Below are 12,142 nucleotides of genomic sequence, written 5' to 3'. Positions count from 1 at the left end.
TTGCGTCTTAATATAACAATTGATTGGACCGCGGAGAGTCTGTTGGGAAAGGAGAGATGTGGAAATATGTGCCTAAGGGTTTTAAGGTGGTAGTGGCAGGACTTCGAGAAGTTGTTGACTTGGCGCGAGAGTGTTAGGTCAGAGTCAAGGGTGCGAACAAGGTTTTTAACTGAGTTAGAGGGGGTGGTGAGTTGCCCATGGCGGAAGACCAGGGTAGTGGATGTGGAAGAAGTTCGGAGTTTCCACATACCATGATTTCAGTTTTGGAGAGGTTTAACAAGAGGTGGCTTTGGGTCATCCAGAGCTCTATGTCAAGGAGGCAGGAGGCGAGGTCAGGTCGGCAGTTTGGTTTTGAGTTAGGAGTTTTAGAATTAGTTGAGTGTCGTCAGCGTAGTTGTAACACAGGATGTTGTGTGAGCGAATTATTGGTGGGAGGGTGATCAAGTAGAGGTTGAACAGGAGGGCAGAAAGGCATGCTCCTTGTGGGACTCCCGTATCGACTAGTCGGGCTTGGGAGGAATAGGAGGAGATTATCGTTATTTGGTACCTATCTTTGAGGAATGAGGTTATCCACTTAAGAGCGGCTCCACAAATTCCTAGGGAGTGGAGGTGGTCAAGGAGGATTGAGTGATTGATTGTGTCGAAGGCGGCGGATAGGTCAAGAAGGATTAATGCAGCGCATCCCGCCCAGTCTGCCGTCATTTTAAGTTCGTCCCAGGTTGAGGTTAGGGTGGTTTCAGTTCCGTGACGGGCTCTGAAACCTGATTGTGCGGGGTCTAGGACATTTTTGGCTTCGACAAAAGCATTTAGTTGGGAGTAGGTGGTTCGGTCAATGAGTTTGGCAAGGAACCTGGTGTTTGAGATGGGGCGGTAGTTTTTGGGCACGAGAGGGTCGAGGGAGGATTTTTTTATTAGAGGTTTGACATGAACCATTTTGAATGCGTAGGGAAAGATACCCGAGTAAAGGGAGTCATTTATGATGGATCTTGCGTGTTCTCCTGCGCAGGTGGAAGCGAAAATTTCTTTGAGAGTTGTTGCCGGTCAAGGGTCTAGCGGAGAGCCGGACGGTTTGCGAGCAGATAGAAGTTTGAGAAATTGGTCTGGTGTTATTGGACTAAAGGATTCGAACGTTGTTTGTATATTGGTCGCAGGTGGTGGGTTGGTCGGTATGGGGGGAGGGTTGCCTCGTGGATGTAAGAGAGCCAGTTTGGTGGTTAGAGCATTTGTTCTCTCGAGAGCTGTGACATAAAAGTGGAGAGAGAGAGTTGCATAGTGATTGTGAGGGAGTCGGGGCGGTTGTAGAGCATACCGGTTTGGTGAATTCGGAGATGATTTTTGTGAAGTTCTTTGCTGGGGTTTTTGCAGTTTAGGATTCGGAAGTTGTAGTGGGCTTTTTTTGCTTTCCGTATTTCGGCCTTGTTCTGATGAAGGTGTCGGGCCAAGGTGGCTCTGCTCTCCTGGGTTTTGTCTTTCTGCCATTTGCGTTCTAGGGATTTATATAGTTGTTTAGTGGTCTTCAACTCAGGTGTGAACCATCTAGGGAACAGGCCACGGCGGGCTGATAGTTTGCAAGAGGGTGTGAGCCGCATTAGTGAGGTGTTGAGCCATGAGTCAAAGGCGTCAGGAGTTAGTTGTTTATTGAGTTGGAAGGTAGGAGGTGGAGACTGGAGGAATGCGTCGGCTAGGTCAGGAACGGTTATTAGTTTTTTCCAGCATTTGCAAAGCTCCGGAGGTTCAGATTCGAGTACGGGAAGGGTGTCGGATGAGCGAATGGTGAAAGAAACAATGAAGTGATCGGACCAGATGATAGGAGTGGGGGGGTTTAGATGTATCTGGTTGTGGGAGCTAAAGATGGCATCAAGAGTGTGTCCTTTATAGTGAGTCGGGCCGTTTATGTGGGGTTGGAGGTTAATTGCATCTAGACCGTCGATCAGAGAGTGTGTCATAGGGTTGGTGGGGATGTTGAGCCATATGTTGAAATCTCCAAGGAGGGTGAGGTTGGGGTGGTTTAGTTGGAGGGTGGCGAGAGAGTCGCAGAGGTTGTTTGAGAATTGTCTATCGTAGCGAGGGGGTCTGTAGATTATTAGGAAGCTGTGTGAGATCGACAGGCAGAGGGATAGTTTAACGAGGAGTGATTCGCAGGAAGGAATGGAAGGTTGGTTGTCGATGATTGAGGCGTGGAAGTGAGTCTTGAAGACGAATGCTATTCCCCCACCTCTAGAGGGACGGTTCAGTGGGATGAGGGAGTAGTTAGCGGGGAAGGCTTCATTGGCGATTGGGGCAAAGTCGTCAGGGAACCAAGTTTCGGTGATAAAAACCAGGTGTGGTTTTTTAGAGGCGAGGAGGTCAAAGATGCAGTGTCTGTTTTTTGCTACGGATCGGGGCATTAAAGTTCCATTTAAGCGGGTTGGCCAAGCCCTGTACATTCCCCCATCAATGAATGGTTAATTCTCCCATCAGTGAATGACACTTGTAGTAGTTTCACCCACAAGGGTTTGAACTGACCCGCAAGACAACTCAGTGTTTCATTAGGTGCCTATATCTTACTTCTTTGTGTCTGTGATGTGTACCAAGCAGTTTTGTTTTTTATAGAACCACCCCAACTCCGCCCCCCGAAACCTTCACCCACACCACCCCCAGAGATGAGGTGAGGTAGCCGCGTTCAGAACACACAGAACAATAAATGCAACCTTCATTGGGAGGCTGATGCACGGGCTGGGCCATCATTAGACTTAGCTACAGTAGAAATAAGGATATGTACCAACAGCTATCGCAGTAGGCATCTCTAAGTAGCAGGACAATTTCCACCCACCTCGCCACACTGATGAGGTTTCAGATGTGGAGTAATAGGAGAAGAAGGTGATAGCTTCAGCTACTCAGGGGGATCCCTGTGAGAGTGCTAGGTTGAGAGTGGACAACCAACATGGGGTGGTACAAAAATTGAATTTCGCTCAGGCCTATGGTATTGGGACTGACTCATCCAGAAACGTCATAGCTTAGTCAGGTATGGTGAAGAAGAAAGTCTTGTTACACCATTCGATCCGCAGTTTGGCAAGGTATAGCATAGCATACTTTATATTGTTTTTGCATAGCCGTTTCTTCGCTGCCAGGAAAGTCTTCCTCTCTTGCTGAACGGCCACCGAGAAGTTAGGGTCAATATGTATCCTGCTGGATCCCAGCATAAGGTCACCCTGCTCCCGAGCCGCCCGAAGAATTGCATCTTGATCACAGTAATTGAGTATACGGGTGATGATAGGCCGCAGGGGCGGCTCGGGGCGTGGGGTTTGGAGCGACAGATCTGTGGGCTCATTCGACCGCAAATTGAGGTGACAATGAAGGGTTTCCTAGAAGTGGTAGTAGGGTGGATTCAATCCATTGTTCGAGGGAGGATTCAGAGCTTCTCTCCGGGACTTCAATAATACAAATGTTGTTGCGGCGGGAATGCAATTCCAGATCGTCTTTCTTTTCCTGCACCTGGAGTACCCGCCTGGAGAGTGTAGCTAGTTTGGTTCTGATGGTTAACATGTCATCCTCCACCGTGCCCACCCTTGTTTCGGCCTCCGTCAAGCGTAGATCTGTTTCATCAATGCGTGTTAGGATGGAATCAATGTTGCTGGTCATATCGTCCAGCTTACTGTGCACCTTAGCAAATCCCTCTTGCATACACGCCATCGTCCGCTGTGTCTCGATAAGCTCCATCTCGATAGGTTTCCGGTTCCGCATCAGCAGGCATCCCGTCCGAAAGTGAGGGTTTAGGAGTGGATTTGGTGTAGTGGCTCATCGAGCGCTGGTTTTTGGACCCCACCTTGGTCATCATGAGCAGAAGGAAGGCGATGCACTGAAGGTAGTAAACGAATAGTTAGACTGTACAGCGCAAATCTGTGTCAAGCACCGTGGTTCGTGGGCCAGTCAGGATATAGCGAAGTAGAACAGTGGCCTCCTAGGACAGGCACCAAACAATGTTGTCAGTGGCCGCAATCAGTGCCAGGTGGACAGCCGCGCCAGGTGGTCAGCCCAGCCCACCGGAGGTCGACGGCAGGCCGCGAAAGGAGCAGCAACCCAGAGTATTCAAGGCCCTGCGAGGGGTTGGCCACAGTAGTGTGTCCAATTAGTGCTGAAATTAGGTTAGGTGACCAGAGGGGCGAGGTTGCTCCAGTATGGTCGCAGGGTAGGGTACTTTGGCGTGGCAGCAGGGATAAGGACCAATACAACAGAAGTGAACATAGGGTAGTTCACCATGTTAGAGCAGCGAAGTGGCCTCACTGCAGACCGATGCTGGAGAAGAGGTCTGAGAAGGACAGAGGGTATGGCAGCAAATCACCTGCAGCAGCATAACATAGTCTCCCAGGAAAAGGGCTATGGTGTTGTAAGAGTACAGCAATCTCGCTCCCGCTGCACGGAAGGAGAGTTAGGAAAGGGTGTCCCCAACAGGACCTCACCTCCAGTGGAGACTGGAGACCTCACTCCCTGTGCTGGTGGTCCGTTTTCAGCAGGGGGGGAGAGAAGGAGTGGGCAGGGTACACCGCACCTGGGCTAGGAGTCCATCAATCCTCAGACTTCCTGGGGTATGTCACGGCTCTGTTCCGGCACGCACCCAGGGCTCCAACAGCACAGGCAGCTGGGCGAAGCAGGATCTCCATTGTTTGTCGTCCCTCACTCGCTGCCAGATTCCCGGTGGTGCGTGCAGAGGCACACAGCGCCTAAGAAACGCCAGGAGAGAATCTCCTCGCAACACAGGATCTTGGGAGTACTCTGGGCTCCAGCCCCCAGCGCGGGCACCAACAGTGCAGGCAGCCAGGCCAGGCAGGGTCTCCGGCATTCGCTGTTCCTCATTCTCCACCCGAACCACGGCGGTCTGTTCACTAGCACCCGGCATCCTAGTAACGCCAAGAGAGGTTCAATCACTAGCCCAGGGTGTTAGGATTGCTCCGGCAGTCCACCGGTGTTGCAGCAGCTGCTGGAAGAGGATATATCCGTCTTCAAATGGCACCGGGAGTGGGAGCTCTAAGAGAGAACCACCATCTTTGATGCCGTGCAACAGCGCTCCCAAGACTTTGCTTTTTAAGGAATACCAAGGATAGATCAGAAATACCTAGCTGTTACTTCGGGAGACCACGCTGGGGACTTCAGTACAGGCGAGACCACGCCGACCAGACCCTTCAGTTTACACACTTTTGTAATCCTTCTTTTATCACGTTACAGTGCAAATTTGTATGGAATTTGTAGATATTTTTGCATATTCTATCGAAATAAATAGATAGGGAGTTGAGTAAGGCAATAAATTATGGCCGGGGATATAGGTGGGTGCAGTGGGACAATTCGAAAACATGATACTAAACTTGCTTTGTATGGTCAGACGCTCACTGTAACCATGAGCAAAGTAATCTTACTGTAACTAAGACAAATCTCTTGCAACAATGCCTCGATGCACACGGGCTGTTAGTACGCTTAAAAATCTAAAAAATCAATGATCCAAAAAATGTAATCTGTTTTTCGAAATTCGATTAAAAAAAATCGTGCTTTGAGCTTCGGTTTTTCCCCCCCTTTATTTTAACACAGATCCCTTTGTTACTCCCCTTCTAGGTTTGCATTATATAACTCCACACATACAAGCACACATGCCCTGAAAGAGAAACTCCATTTCATGGTAGAAGATCTTAAATAGGCATCTGGCCTGCTGTCTCCCCCGCTATGTCACTTCCTATGCAGCGTGGGACCACCGAGGGGGCTTCTCATGGGGGTCACCACTTAAATGCATGGGCCCCTAGGTTCTACTGCAATTGACCGAGGCAAACTACCTTCACTGGGCGCTGTGTTAATTGAAGCAAAGCCCTCTACATCATGTCAAATCCTCATGTAAATAGACTTACCGCTGTTACAAGGACTTTGAATTCACTAGAAGAAGACGTGGAACATTTTATCTCAAGAAAGTGATTCATCCGACCTGCGGTATGCAACACACCCAAGACTGACGTGAGTTGTGAAGCAAAGGTGGTGGTGAGTCATGTACTTGAGGAAGCCTGGCCTGGATAAGCAAGGGAATGGATACACTTAAGGCTTCTCTTTAACGGTGTGGAAACCTTTTCAACCTAAGTAAAAAAGGTGCTGTGAACCTCGTCTCCTCTATCCCCCACACCACCTACCATTGCATCTTTGATTTCCGCAGCCCACGACAGTCAAACGACAAAGAAGACATATATAATAAGGGGAACTTCTGAAATGGAGGCTGACCCTCCCACTAATGACCACAGCTAGCGCAGTTTACCAGTGTAGGGCTCCATGAAAGCCCCTGGTGAATGCCTTCTAAGAGCTGTAACATGCAGCAATGTGCTTTGAACACCGCGATGTAAGATTACTGCACTAATTAACTTGCTCTTTTTTTTGGCGCATTCTTTTTCCCCTCAGTAAGGTGCATAATGAGACATGTCTTCTTTTGGCATAAAAGACAGCAGATATATTTTCACACATAATAAAACATAGCAAACTATAGTGAAAATAGTTCCGAAGGTGCAGCGACTGCTCCGTGTCCCAAACCTGCTTTCCCCTTTTCCCAGCAAAGTCCATAATAGGCACAACTCTCCCAACCCTATGCGTCTGAAACCTGCCTGCCCCTGCAGGTGTTCCTGGGCTGAGAGAGCGCCATTTTTTGGGAGGGAGCTGAGCCCTCATTGCTATAACCAGACATCCCCGCCGCTTAGGCTCCCAAGAGGCGCTGGACTGAAAGAGCAAAGACCCTTCCGGCTTTGCAATGGCTAATTCGGAGTCTGTCTCTTGTCACTGGTCGCCAAACTATCGCCTCGCCGTCGTGCGACGTCAATGACCAGGCTTGCCGTAGCGGTTCCTCATGCAGGGTGGGTGGGTGGAAAAATGAAATCCTCTTCTGCAGCGGCGGCCATCATTCTGCTGAAAGCTGAAAGTTCTTTGCAGCAGGACGCCTGCTGCTTATATGGGGCTTGGCCCGCCCCTTTTTTTGTCGACCTTTGCGGGCTTTCCCAGAGCTTTGCACGCTTGGATTCATTCCTCCCCCTTACTCAGGGGGGAGGGAGGAGGAGGAGGACCCTGCCCCGGTTATCTGGGTGCCTCCTCCATTTTGTTGTGTTTTCCGTCAACACCTTCATAACCTGGGCATCTGTCCATTTATTATGCCAAGATACATCATCCTTGCTCATTCTGTTGGCCCTTTCTTTTTCCCCTAAGTACGGTGCAAAATGAGACATGTCTCCTTTTGTCATAAAAGGCCTCAGATTTATTTTCACACACAATAAAACACAGCGAACAATAGTAAAAATAGTTCCGAAGGTGCGGTGACTGCTCTGTGTCCCAAACCTGCTTTCCCCTTTTCCAGGCAAAGTCCATAATAGACACAACTCCCCCAACCCCTCGCGTCTGAGACCCGTCTGCCCCTGCAGGTGTTCCTGGGCTGAGAAAGCGCTGTTTGTTGGGGGGAAGCTGAGCCCTCATTGCTACCACCAGACACCCCCACTGCTTAGGCTCCCAAGAGGCGCTGGTCCGAAAGAGCGAAGACCCTTCCGGCTTTGCAACGGCTCATTCGGAGTCTGTCTCTTGTCACTGGTCGCCAAAACACTGCCACGCCGAAGGTGGGTCACTGCCCACCGCGGCTCCCCCTTCACAGTTCCAGGAGCTAAGTGCACACATTCCAAAAAAACAGATCCATCCCCGATGCCGACAAATGCACTCCATCCTTCAAGTAGTTCTCCGGGGATTTCAGGTTGATCAAGCCGTGCCTGATGTGGGGGAAGCCTCTGCCCCTGCAGAATTTTGCCATTGCGCAATTTAGTTTCCTTCTTGATTTCTCCACAGCTGAGTGACTCTCGGCACCCCTCCATTCCTGCCTCGGAATGATTTCCGACCACACAATCTCAGTCTCACCCAGCTGAGCTGACAACTCCTTTAAGGAAAACATCATCTCCCTCATCAGGCTCCCTCTCCCCAAACTTGTTAAATCGTTGCCCTCGAGGTATATGATCAAAACATCAGGTTTTTGCTGCTTACTCAGCAATTTGCGCACATGACCCTGCAGCTGTGCCCATCTCATCCCTGGCACACCATGCCACCATATCCGGTATTCGCCAGCGGTCAATTCCTCCTGCTCGGCCGTCCAGCTTGCCCCAGCCCTTGACTCAAAGGAATGCCCAACCACCCAGACAGAACTCCTCCTTCTTTGTGCTGCAGCTACTAGTAAGGAGATGTGAGGGAAGCTTGTTAGTGCTACATTTTTTCAGGCCTGATGTACCTCCTGAAACACCCTGATTTCCATCCCCCTATCTGCTTGATAGCTTCAGCACTCAGGCCCATCCCTGTTGCCGAGGTGGCTGCCCCTATCCTAAAGGAATGAGTCCGGAACAATCCCGCTGTAACCCCCATTTTCGCCATGTCCATGACCCTCTTAAATTGGAAACGGCTCAAGAACGACCCATCACTGTGTAAGCGAAAAGGAGACCCTTCTCCTGTAGGCAGTCTCTGCTGGAGATAAGCCGCAATGCACCCCACTGGGCACACCGAGCTGCCTTGCGTGCTGCCGAGTGTAATAATTTTACCTTTCCCTTCTGATCTGTCTTGGATTTTCTAAGGAAGATGCTCAACCACCCTCCCTCTAAGTGCACGTCACCCATCCTCAGGAACCCAGAACCCCTGCCATCCTTATTCTCCGGTACCAACTCACTCACTCTGAAAGCCCCAAAGAAAGCTAATGTGAAGGCCACCGTAAACAACACCCTCTCTGACTCATTCTGGCAAACTCCTCCTAGGCATTCGGTCATACTGTGTAGTTTCACCACGTCAATGGGCCACCTTTCATCTGGCTTCCTCTCAGCCTGCTTGGCCCAACCTTTCATTGCCATCACTATGTAGTGCTCCTTTGTGGGATCTGACATGCCCCCCAACTTGTAGTAGTGCGCTATTACCACCAGGTGATATGCCATCCAAGATCTGGTCCTCCCAGACCGACCAACACCATCCCACAAAAGCCTGTACTGGCAAATCCCTCTGTGTCTCTGTCAACACCTCACTCTGAAAGGCCAAGAACCGCTCCCAGCACCCTTTGTATCTCCTCACTGTGCCAGGTGCTAGAGCGGTATAGATCAGGGAACTCATGCCCCACCACTGTGCCTTGAAAGGGGTCATTGTCATGCTTGCTTCTGGACAGCTCCCCCGAAACTTCTGCCACTGCAAACGAGAGAGTCAGCGGCCACGTTTTTTATCCCTGAAATATGCCGTGCCCTCACCTCTGTGTTCAGCATCAGCAGGCTCCTTGTGAGCTCGCTAAGCAGCTTAAGCACCCTGTGATTACTGGACGTCCCCTGATTGATGATCTGCACCACTGCCAAGTTGTCTGACCAGGTCATCACCTTCTTGTCCTTCAATTGTTGGGCCCACATTTCAAAAACCCCCACGATAGGGAACAACTCTAGCAGTGTGATGTCCATAGTAATCCCTTCGCCCTGCCATGCTGCTGGCCAAGGCTGACCGCACCACTCGCTCCCCAAGATGGCCCCAAATCCATGTGAACCTGAGGAATCGGTGAACAGTTTAAGCCCCTTGCTGCTGTCCAACTCCTCTCTCCATAGAAACACTTCATTAAAGTTGTCCAAAAAGGCATCCCAAATTTTGAGATCCTCCTTAACCTCTCCCCCCAGGTGGATATGTTGTCCTGCGTGCTGTAGCCCCACTGTTTTAAGCTTGATGCACCTCGCGAACACTCTCACAGCCGGGATGACCTTTCCCGCAAAATTGAGGTTGCCCGCCAGTGATTGAAGCTCCCTCAATTTCAGCACTTTATCGCTGGGCGGTCTGCACCCCCTTGCGACTGAATCGATCTCAATCCCTAAAAAGGTCATTGTTGTGACCGGGCCCACTTTCTTCCCCATGGCCAGCGGTACCCCCATTTCCTCCATCAGTCCCTGAAATGATCTCATGAGCGACTGGCACTCACCCGTTCCCTCCTTACCGATAAACAAGAAATCATCGAGGTAGTGCAGTAACCCCCCACAGAGGTCCTTTGCCTTAATGCAAACTTCAGAAAGCTGCTGAATTTTTCAAAGTATGCACACGAAATAGAACAACCCATTGGCAAACATTTGTCAAAGAAGTAATCATCTTGCACCTTGAAGCCCAGTAAATGATAGCTCTCCTTGTGGATTGGCAACAACCGGAATGCAGACTCTATGTCAGCCTTACCCATCAGAGCACCTCTCCCTGTGGCTTTCACCATCTCCACAGCCTCATCAAATGATGCATTATGAACCCTGCACTGCTCTTCAGCTATGCCATCATTCACGGATTCAGCTTCCGGGAAGGAAAGGTACCGTATCAACCTGTACTGCATTTCCTTCTTTTTGGGAACCAAACCCAAAGATGATGCCACAAAATTCTCCAAAGGAGGGAAGGCGAAAGTGCCCGCCACCCTCCTCAGTTTGATTTCCTTTCCCACTTTTTGAGCCAATACCTCCAGCATCACCAATGCTGACTTTAAATTGCTGGCCTCTTTGGTAACCTTCGTCCCAGTGAAAGGAATCCTGAACCCCAACTTAAAACCTTCCCAGAGAATTTTAGCATCACTAAAGTTATGATACACATTTAGAAAAGGAATCGTGGCCCGCAATTGCACTGGTGTGGGTAAATGGCTTTTAATCACGCTTTGTTTTCTCCTTGGGTTTGACACTGCTTTGCTGCTTCCCTTCCCCAGCTAAGGAGCTGCGCCCCCCTGCGCTTTTGCCCTTTGCGTGCTTGAATCTACAAGCCTTGCCGTAGCTACAGTTCCCTTCAGCAAACAACCATCATTCGGGCTGCTCCCCCTGGAAGCTGGAACGGTTGTTCCAGGAGGAGTTCCCTCAAAAGTATCTTATCCCCCTGTGTGGATAAAACCCTCTTTTTTCCCGTATTGCGGCCTCTCCCCTTGAGCCTTCTCCCCATATTCCCTGGCAGGTCCCATCTTGTCTATGTACCCGCCCAGTCCACTTCATGCAGGACATAGCTGGCCAAACCTGCATCTTAAGCCTAAAGCACCAATCAAAGTTGAGCCACGCCTCAGCGCCATGTTTTAGATACAGATTGTGAATGTAGTGCTCATAAGCAATCATTGCCATCCCATCCTGTGGGAATTTCTCAAGCATGATGGAAGTATACATCCTAAAGGCCTTCAGCCAGTTGTGAATAGTAGCCTCCATCTTTGGCCTCTCCCTGTCTCCCTCTCCTTCTGCGTTAACTCCCTTAATCCTTCACCCTCGGGTTCCATCCCTAACAGTTCCAGTATTTCCAAAAATTGTTTTTGCCATACCCTCTCCTTGTATGCCCTTGGTATATGCCATACCAAGGAATTTACTGCCACCCTTGACGGGCAAAGCCTGGCATAGGTCTCCCGTACTGCGTGACATTGCGCGCTACTCTGCCCTGAACCTGGTTGACCGTTGACGCCAGTGCCGGCTGCAGTCCCTGCCGGTCCCCCCACCCCAGAGGTGACCCTTGACCCCATCATGCCGGCCCTGCCAGCTGCGGGTCTGGTGGTGGTACCCCCACCTGTGCTAACTGCTCCACTCCTACTAGCTGCCCTGCCCCGGGAGCGACCACGGCTGCATGCCCTACCCCCGAAGCCCATGCCCCTTGACACATGGTTCTCCCCTTGATGGTGAAATGCCTCAGCATTCCTACCCAACTGGTTTAATGCATTAATATTACCACATAACATTTGGCCATTATCCCCATTTCCCCATGCTTGCATACACGGCATGAACATACCTTTTACCATCTCCAAGGTTGTGGGGCCCTTTGCTGCTGCTGCCGAGTTGGCTACAGGAGCGCTGGGAGCACTGCTACAATTCCTCAGAGCCTCAGCAGGTACAGGTGCCGTCAAGGCTACAGTCTCCTGCGACCTCCCCTTTCCTTTAGCGCCAGCCGGTCTGTGCCTCCTGGCAGCTTCCGCCTGCTGTTTCCTGGCTCTGGCTTTCTTTGTCATGACCCTCTTTGATACTGGCTCTTCATCCTCGCTCTGTTCCTCCCCTTCCTCTTCACCCCCTTCCAGGGCCTGGATTTCCAGCAAAACCTCTTCATTGGATGTGGATGGGAACAACAGCAGTGATTCAGCCATTTGGCTGTGCCCAGCAGCTTCAACCCCTAAGTGAGAGGC

The sequence above is a fragment of the Ambystoma mexicanum genome, chromosome 2p (assembly GCF_040938575.1).
Source record: "Ambystoma mexicanum isolate Mex_15411 chromosome 2p, UKY_AmexF1_1, whole genome shotgun sequence".
NCBI classification, from domain to species: domain Eukaryota; kingdom Metazoa; phylum Chordata; class Amphibia; order Caudata; family Ambystomatidae; genus Ambystoma; species Ambystoma mexicanum.
This window is presented reverse-complemented; position numbering follows the sequence as displayed.